At 33.9% G+C, this 10,186-nt stretch overlaps 1 non-coding gene across 1 annotated transcript; it reads right to left on the bottom strand.

Moving 5' to 3' along the window:
- Positions 1 to 9,593: 9,593 nt before the first annotated feature.
- LOC131181910 (small nucleolar RNA R16) lies at positions 9,594 to 9,675 on the bottom strand. Its single transcript, XR_009150384.1, has one exon. It is a non-coding gene; the product is annotated as a small nucleolar RNA R16 (small nucleolar RNA).
- Positions 9,676 to 10,186: the final 511 nt, after the last annotated feature.

Below are 10,186 nucleotides of genomic sequence, written 5' to 3'. Positions count from 1 at the left end.
AGCCGGAGCATTAGTTAACCCGAATGGCATAACCAAAAACTCATAATGGCCGTAGCGGGTTCTGAAGGCAGTTTTAGGAATACTCTGCTCTTATACTTTCAGCTGATAATAACCTGATCTCAAGTCAATTTTGGAGAACACAGCTGCATCCCTCAACTGATCAAATAAGTCATCAATGCGGGACAATGGATATCTATTCTTTATTGTCACCTTATTCAACTACCGATAATCAATACACAAGCGGAGAATGCCATCCTTCTTTTTAACAAACAACACTGGCGCTCCCCAAGGTGACACACTAGGGCGAATAAAGCCCTTGTCAAGCAATTCTTACAATTGCACTTTCAACTCTTTCAATTCTGCTAGTACCATTCTATATGGTGTTATGGAGATTGGGTCCACACCAGGCATAACATCAATTTCAAACTGCACCTCTCTTTCTGGAGATAATCCTGGCAATTCATCAGGAAACACATCCGGAAAATCACATACAGTAGGGATGTCTCTTAGTGTTGGACTCCCCACTTGGGTGTCTATCACATATGCCAAGTATGCTTCACACCCCTTTCTGATCATCCTTCTGGCTAGTGCAGCCGAAATGATGTTTGATGGCAGTAAATGCCTCTCCCCATGTATTACCACATCACTGTACAAAGGGAGACCAAAAGTGACTATCTTCAGTCTACAGTCAATCATGGCGTGATGCCTGGTTAACCAATCCATGCCTAAGATGATATTATACTCTCTGAAGGGCATTTCAATCAAGTCTGAAAGGAAAACATGTCCTTGGATCACCAAAGGACAATCTCTATAAATTCTGTTGACCCGGACTTCTTGTCCTAACGGACTGGTTACTAGCACTTCAAAACCCATTTGCACACATGGAACAGCAAGTGAACTGACTATGCTAGCACTAACATATGAATGGATTGAACCCAGATCAAACAACACAAATACATCTTGCTCAGAGATAGAGAATGTACAGGCTACAACATCAGAAGTCTCAGCCTCTTCTCGCTGTCTCATTGAATAAACCCTGACTGAAGCACTCCCTTGTGCCGATCGACCAATCGTGCCATCGCTGAAGCGGTGCCTCTACCTCTGCCTCTTCCTCGCCAATAGGCGTGAGCCTCGGGAGCGGGACTGCAATAGATCCCTCGGCAGTAATAGGAGCTGGACCATATCTCGGAGACGGAGCACTAGTGCAGTCTCTTGCTAAATGACCCTTGCCTCCGCAGTTAAAGCAAGCTCCAGTGGCCCAATAACATTCCCCCCCCCCCCCAATGAATCTTGCCACAAGTCTCACGGGCGGCGGAATGTGAACCTCGGCTGATCACGACTGTGCCTAGGGGTCTCTGTCCAAAGAATCAGCCCCTACCAAATCTTCCACCTCGACCCCTGCTGGGTCCACTAAACTTCTTCTTTTCCCTGAAGTCCCACCAGAACTCTGTTCTACTGACTTTTCCCTCTTGACTTTTTCTGATTTCTTAGCTTTCTCTGATTTTTCTTTCACTAAGGTTGCTTCTGATTCTATTCTTTCCAACTCAAGTGCTTGAGACATGAGCTCTGAAAAGTTGCTGTGTCGGAATCCCACAACTTGCATCCTTATGCTGGGCTTCAAACCCGTCTCAAATCTCTTGCACCTTGCCTTGCTGGTAGTAAGGAGACTCTCAGCATAATGACTTAAGCGGGAGAACTCCCTCTCATACTCTGCCACTGATCGGTTCCCTTGTTTCAAACTTAAAAATTCTTGCAATTTCTGATCAACATATGCATCTGGGATGTATTTCTGTCTGAACTCTCTGATGAAGTCATCCTGTGTCAAGACCGTGGTTCATCCAAGCGTGGGGATGGTCTTCCACCAATCATACGCATCCCCTTGCGATGGCGACACGAATACTCAAACTTCATTCATCTTGGCAAGGTCTGACTTCTTAAATACTCTGTCCATTCTTTCAAGCCATTGCTCTGCCTCTAAAGGGTCCACTGTACCCTTAAATTCTGCAGCCCCATACTTCAGTAATTTGTCATACTGTCTGGCTGGAGGCAGTGGTTATGCCACAGGTATCTAAGGTGGAGCTTGAGCAAGCATACCCCCAGCCATTTGTTGAAACATCGCAGCCATCTGCTGTGCGAACTATGTAGGAAACTGCGGCATTTGCGGGGCTGGTGCTACTGACCCACTGACATTTTGTAAAGCTGGGGCTTCCTCTTGTGCCTCAGCTTCAATAAATTGCTCGACTGAGCGATCCCCTTCTTCCATTTCTATCTGAAGTTAGGGTATCTCCTGAACAAGTAACACAAGGAGATTTCTCTCCGTTAGTTCATATTTATGATGTAATGCACTGTATGTAACAAATATGGACATTGAGCAGTTGTATTTAACAAGAAAGACACAAATTCTCAAGTTAAAATATACTTCAAAAATTTGCTCTGATACCACTAAAACATATCACACCTTACCCCTCTGTAAGGCATAACATGATCCCGTAGAATACCTAATGAACTACCGAACTTCAACTACCGATAACTCATTATGTACCCTACAAGGGATTTTAAAACAATTTTCTTATTTTTGATAAGTGGTGAGCATTTTCTAATAAGTATTTAAAACATTTAGTTAAAATTAAAACTAGTTAATATTTTTGGTCCATTTTATTTTTTCGCAAATTTTATAAAAATTTTGACAAAGTTCCCTCTGTATTTTGAGAAAACATTTCTTCAAATATCTGTAAAAATCACTTCTAAAAATTTTTCCTCAACAACTTCTTCAATTTCACAATCACACTCAATCCATTTCAACAACTCCACAATTATTTCAATCAATTTCTAGATCATGAAATCTATAGTATGCTTCCAATTCACAATGTATCTCCTATAATCTATCCCATTCATGTTGTGCGGCTATTGTAACTTGTTCGAAATCTAGTAGATTCTTTGAATGCTTACCTATAAATATATGGTTTGTGAATCCTTGTTGACTTGCATAATACTTCAGATTGACAAATGCTCTTTTATGACCATACCATGTTAGGGTTAGTATATTTGTCCACTACATTTTCATATGCATTTGTATTTGAAGTGGTTGGATAACTCTTATGTGATGAGACAGTTAACTTTTTTCTAGGCATTAATCCCTATTACATTTACACACATAAAATGAAAACATAAAAATAAAAATAGTGTGCAATAATTTGTGATAATAATACAAAGTATTTGAAAAGAGTAACATAATTAATTCATGGTGTTCTTTCGTACAGGACAACTTTTTTTGTGTGTCCTTATTCACAACATAGCGAACAATGGATTTTAGATGTATGCCCTCCTTTTCACCCTCCAATCCATTTCATTCTTCTTCCTTGAAGAATTTGGTCTTCTTTTAGACCTTTTCTGAGTTGGGTCAAGTAGAAGAATTGGTTCATTGTCTGTTGGCAAATTATCATGATGTCCAAGTGCATGAAACTGCCACTCATAGCACTTAAGCGTTCACTCCAACGTATAATAATTTTAAACATATTGCTCATAGTTAAGTGATATTGATTGGCATGCTATTCTCACATGGGAATATAGAATGTGTATTTCTTGAAACTTTTCGCACGTGCATGTCCTTTCATTAAGTTTGACCACATGCTTCATTTCAGATCTACCCTTCCAAACTTCAAATTCACTACAATCACGGTTAAAAATTCGAACATTAAGTGAGTTTGCTTCATTTAAATTTTCAAGTAATATTTGATGACATGCATGTGTAAATTTGAAGCTCAGTTGCAGTTGCTCGTGAAGGGTCGTGCGGCGTGTGTCAAAATAATCAACACACTGAAAAATTATTTTATTTACCATTGCAGTTATTGGTAAAGCATGGATCCCCTTGAGCATTCCATTAACCGATTCAACAGTATTGGTTATCATAGAGCCATACCATTTCCATCCATCATGAGAACGTGTCCATTTTTCTAAAGGTATCTTTCTGGCCCATTGAAACATGTCTAGATGCTCACTCTTGATTATATTCATGGCCTCATAATTTTTTTTTTTTTTTGGAATTTGGTGGGCTATAAAAAAAACTTCATGTCAATTGTTTTTACTATGTGACATTTATACTTAAATTAAAGTTACGATAACTAGTAAACTTAGAAAACTAACCTGCCTTTCAGAGAGCTTCTTTCATATCAGTATTCTTAAACTTTGTGCTATAATTGCTGAGGATGTGTCTTAAGCAGTATCAATGATGTCCATCAGGAGGCTGCCACCAATCTTACTGTATTGCCTTTTTAATGGAAATATGCCTATCTAATATAACACATATACCTTTAAGATATGTCACAAACACCCTCAAACAAGATATAAACCAATCCCAATTCTTTGTATTTTCACAGTTGACTATTGCCCACGCAATTGGGAAAATATGGTTATTGCCATCAATTGTTGTTGCACAAAATAAACACCCTTTGTACTTTCTATATAAAAAAGTTGAATCTATAAATATAACTGGTTGACAGTTCTTGAATCCTTCTATTGTTTGTTTATAGGCCCAAGACATTCTATCGAAAACCCGATAAGCAGGATTTAATCTATTATTAAAAAAAAGGATCATTTTCAGTCAAGAACAAACATTCAGGGTTGTGTTTGCACAAAGCAAGCATTAATTGTTGCAATCTTTCATAAGATTCCTCCCAACCACCAAAGATCTTAATAATTGCATTGTGCCTAGCCTTCTAGGTCTTTTGATAACTCGGCATATATTTGATCTTATCTTTGATTTTGACTTGTAATGCTTCTATCTTCACACCAGGTTGTTTACGTACAATAATGAGAATGAAAACAGATATAAATCTACTATCCAATTGCTTATGATCTCGTGACAGTGATGAATTAACACATGTATGTGGTCCGTTATATAGTGTAATTTTCCATATATCACTTCCTGCCCCCCGTGAGGCACGCAATCTCCACTTACAATTACTCTTTATATCGTTGCACTTGATGGTATATGTTCTACTTTTTGTCTCCTCGGTACAAAACTCATGGTACCTATGTAAATGATATTGTTTGGCAACTTTTTGGACATCCTCTCAAGATGAGAATATCATTCCTAATTCAAACTCTTTCAATGGATCCCACGTTGAACTACATTGTGGTGTTGACCATGGATCAACCATTAGCAATGAAAAAACTATTTCACAGTAAAACGGAGGAGGGATAAGCGACATTCTTGGGTTTGCAACATGAGTATCATAGTTAAAAAGCAAATCTACTACTAATTCATTATGATGACCAACATCCTCATTGATATCCGAGTCATCACTATCAATCCATTATTCATCACAATCTTTTTTGTCCTCATTATTCTCATCATCATTGGGACAATAATCACTGTTAGTGGATTTTGAATCGTACACAAATCGATTTGGAAAAATATCTTGACATTCACTAACATTCCCTATAACATTATCCTTAACCATATTGTTATCAATTTCATACATTTCATATCGTAATATCGTTTCATCACTTGCATCTGTAGGCCCAAATGCTCCACTGTAACCAGCATTTGAAGGGCCTGCTTTATCAACAACATTTGCGGATGCATTCGGTCTAAAAAATGTCAATATATAATTCAATCGATGACATACCCCTAATTTCATCAATGAAATTAAATATAATATTCACATTGTCATCATTTGCCAAACCCATGCAATCTCATTTCACTGAACCATCTCCTACAATGGGTTGTCTGAATAAGATATTCAATATAAATTTACATCTAGCTTTAAGACCAATTCCACAAACTATTTTCATTCCTAAAGTACCAAAATTCATGCGTCTACCAATAGCAATGACGGTTGATGAACCCCCACAATAGCCACAGCCTTCATAATTCATAATAATTTCTCCATCCCAGTATAAAAGTAGTAAAAGATAGAATTGACATTTTCTGATTAAATAAGAATTGCAACAACTATCAACATAAACAGTCCGGTTCACAACAAGTATTCAAACTTATTTGTTGCAATAAAAAAAATAATATAAATTGAACTGGATGAAGATCTGGTTCGATTTAAGATTACACCTCGAAATTATAAGAACCAGTAAGAATCGCAGCATCTATCAGCATAAACGATCTGATTCACAACAAGTATTCAAATTTATTTGTTGTAAAAATAATAATAAACTAAACCGGATCTTCATCCAGCTCGATTTAACATTACTACTTGAAATTATCAGAAACTGATATGAATCGCTATAACTGGCAGCATAAATGGTCCAATTCACAACAACTATTAGGTTAATGTAAATTTTTGTATTCGACTATATTAAACTATTACTTTGTTTAATACAATAATTACATTTTAATTAATAAAGAATTTATTTTCAGTAATTTTTTATATTACTAATTTTTTTCATTTTTTTAATATTATCTTAATAATATAAATTTATACTTTATTTTTAATAATTACATTTTAATTAATAAAGAATTTATTTTCAGCAATTTTTTATATTACTATTTTTTTCCATTTTTTTAATATTATCTTAATAATAATATAAATTTATACTTTATTTTTAATAATTAAATTTTAATTAATAAAGAATTTATTTTCAGCAATTTTTTATATTACTAATTTTTTCATTTTTTAATATTATCTTAATAATATAAATTTATATTTTATTTTTAATAATTACATTTTAATTATTTTAAAATTTATTTTGGCAATTTTTTATGTTACTACTTTTTTTCATTTTTTTAATATTACCTTAATAATATAAATATATATTTTATTTTTAATAATTACATTTTAATTAATATAGAATTTATTTTCGGAAATTTTTTATGTTACTAATTTTTTTCATTTTTTTAACAATATTTGAATAATATAAATTTATATTATATTTTTAATAAATCCTTTACTATAATATATTATATGAACTCAATTTTCTATTAATTTTCTATTAATTTCTTTTTTTTTCTATAGCTTTTACTAATTTTTATAAACTTAAACTATTATTTTAGTTTAAACTAAAATTTTCTATTCAACTTATTAAACTATAATATTTTGCTATACAAAAATTATATTATTTAATATAAAATTTATTTTTGTCCATAATTTAGATTTCTAATTTTTTTTCTTTTTTTTTTTGCAAAAATTCTCTTAATACTACAAATTTATATTATTTTTTCTATACATTCTATAGTAAAAATTCTAATTTCTAGTAATATTTTTTCAATAACTTTTACTTATTTTAACTATTACTATATTTATAAAAATATATGCATATAATTTTTTTATTATTACAAAAAATCCATATTATTTTCCGCTTACAACAATAAAATAAATATTACACAACAAATTCATATGCAAATATTAAAAATAAATAAGTATTTTTTTTTCCTATACTATATGAAAACATTACAATACATTCTAAAAATGTCACAAAAATCTATTTCTTAAGACATGCATGCAAAAAAAAAAATAAAAAGAAAAACAACTTTCATCAACTTTCTAAAAATTTTCACAAAAACGTACCTACATGCATGCATACAAAAAATTTCATCAACTTTCTAGAACAATAAACACATTAAACACTCAAACATTTTTCATATATTACATGTTAAAAATTGTTAAACAAGCAAAATACATATCTTGAGCAACCACTTCAAACTTTTTCCTTACTGCTCCACCAAAGACAAATTCAACTTTTTCCCTTCCTGGTTTTGCCACTGCACTTTTTCTACTTGCTAGTCCACCACTGCACCTTTTCTACTTGTTGGTCCGCCGAGCTGGAAGGTTGCTCCACACCAGGTTCACCGAGCAAGTTGCTCCACAAAAATGAGACAAGAGAGGAATGAAAGAGTTTGCTACTGTAAATAAGAGCATTGAGGGTAAGTGGGACGGATAAATGAATTTGGGTTGGGGAGGGGGTGGGGGGGAGAGAGAGAGAGAGAGATTTGAAATTAACTCCGGACACTATTTTTATTCATTTCTCGCGCCTGTGCTTGATGATAGGACGGGTTATTCGCTGTCAGAGCCCCTTGCACGCCATTATAAATAGTGTCCCACTATTCTGCACCCAATTATAAATGGCGTTTCTAGTCCAAACGTGACAACTGCAGAGATTCTATGCAAAAAGACTGGTTTTCTCCCCAAGATGCAAATATAAATAGCGTCCGACGTTGGGATGCTATTTTAAATAGCATCTTCATCCCCTTTTTTTTCTAGGTCAGCTCCATTCGCATTTATTTGGTAATTTAACAACACCATGCCATATTTCAGTATTTTTCCTGTTATAGTACCCTTGTACGGTGAATTCCTCCTGCTGCTTATCATTGTTTCAAGTAAAACTCCAAGAAGTTCTTTCAATCAAGTAGGGAAGAAAATATTTGTTTTTGTGTTCGTGACAATTGCATGAGATAAATATACCTCTAAACCAGGAATTTTCAGATTCAGAAACCTTACTTGGTTATGCTTTCCTGTTTTCAGATAAGCAAAATGGAATAGCTGATGAGAACTAATCAATATTGCAAATTTCAGTTAGCAAGGGGAATGCCTATACAGATAGGCAAATGCAACTGCCAATCCGGAAAAATTACCAGCCACAAGCAAGCATCAACGTTGGGTCAACATAAACAAGAGATAACCATACATATATTCTGCTCAGAAGATGCTCAAAAATCACAAACAAATTTCATATGTCCAGACATATTTGAGCAACTTCATCACTTCAGGTAGACGGATAAATCCAATGACATGTTCATGAAATCATGTTCAGTGGACATGAAATAATGGTATTAAGAAAAGAAAACAAATTGCATATGAAACTCAGAGATATTCCCTGAATGGAGATTGCAGACAATCAACATGGCATCAGTCTCTGACCGCCCGGCTGCTTCTCTCATCATTGTGAACATATCAACTTAAAATTAATTAATCAATATACATATATATATATATATATATATATATATATATATAAGCAAGTTCATGTTGTAGGATAAGAACTTGTTCATCATCTACCTTCATCTCTAGGATCATCCAATCATTTTCCCCAACATAAACAAGAGATAACCATGCATATATTCTGCTCGGAAGATGCTCAAAAATCACAGACAAATTTCATATGTCCAGACATATTTGAGCAACTTCATCACTTCAGGTAGACGGATAAATCCAATGACATATTCATGAAATCACATTCAGTGGACATGAAATAATGGTATTAAGAAAAGAAAACAAATTGCATATGAAACTCAGAGATATTCCCTGAATGGAGATTGCAGACAATCAACATGGCATCATTCTGTGACCACCCGGCTGCTTCTCTCATCACTGTGAACATATCAGCTTAAAATTAATTAATCAATATACATATATATATATATATATATATATATATATATATATATATATAAAAGCAAGTTCATGTTGTAGGATAAGAACTTGTTCATCATCAACCTTCATCTCTAGGATCATCCAATCATTTTCCTCAGAAACGCTATTAACGCAAACAATAATGAAGAAGAAGATCCAAGTGGGTATCAAAATGAAGAATTTTTTTTTCAGTCTTCTGTCTGTGAACAAGAAATGAGCTAACAAATAATGAAAAACAAATACATAAGCGGAGCTTGTGATCAACACAACAATTCAGCGTGTAGGATAAGAAACTTTTTCATCACTTGCCACCTTCAAAATCAATGTATAGGTGTGGGTGTTTGGAGGGGAAAAAAATAATTGAAGAGAATATTGGTAAGTCCATTTGACACCAAGGCTATTTATCAAAGGTGCAGCAATGGGTTGGTAAGCTAACCTTTCGCTCTCTGCATCCGTTTTAGCTCTCTAGCATTGAAATTTGCTAAATCAGGAGTGCGTAAACAGATGCAAATTTCAATTCACTAATTTGTCTCTCAAAAATCTAAGAAAGTTTCTGCGATGAATCCAAGCTTCTGTGAAATGAAAAGATTCAGTCAATTGAATTGAACATTTGGGAAACTATTGTAATCTATGATCCATCGTCTCTGCGGAGCTAGGAATTGACATTGCCATTTCATAAAACAGCATTTCACACTTAAAAAATTTTCGTTAAACGTTCAATTTTGCCCTAGCTCCTGTACTTGTGGACAAGTTTAATTTAACCCATTTTTAATTTTTTATTCAAATTAATTTGAATATTTTAATTTAAGGTTAATTTAGAAAAA

This window comes from Hevea brasiliensis, chromosome 7, assembly GCF_030052815.1.
Source record: "Hevea brasiliensis isolate MT/VB/25A 57/8 chromosome 7, ASM3005281v1, whole genome shotgun sequence".
In the NCBI taxonomy this organism is placed as follows: Eukaryota; Viridiplantae; Streptophyta; class Magnoliopsida; order Malpighiales; family Euphorbiaceae; genus Hevea; species Hevea brasiliensis.
This window is presented reverse-complemented; position numbering and strand designations above follow the sequence as displayed.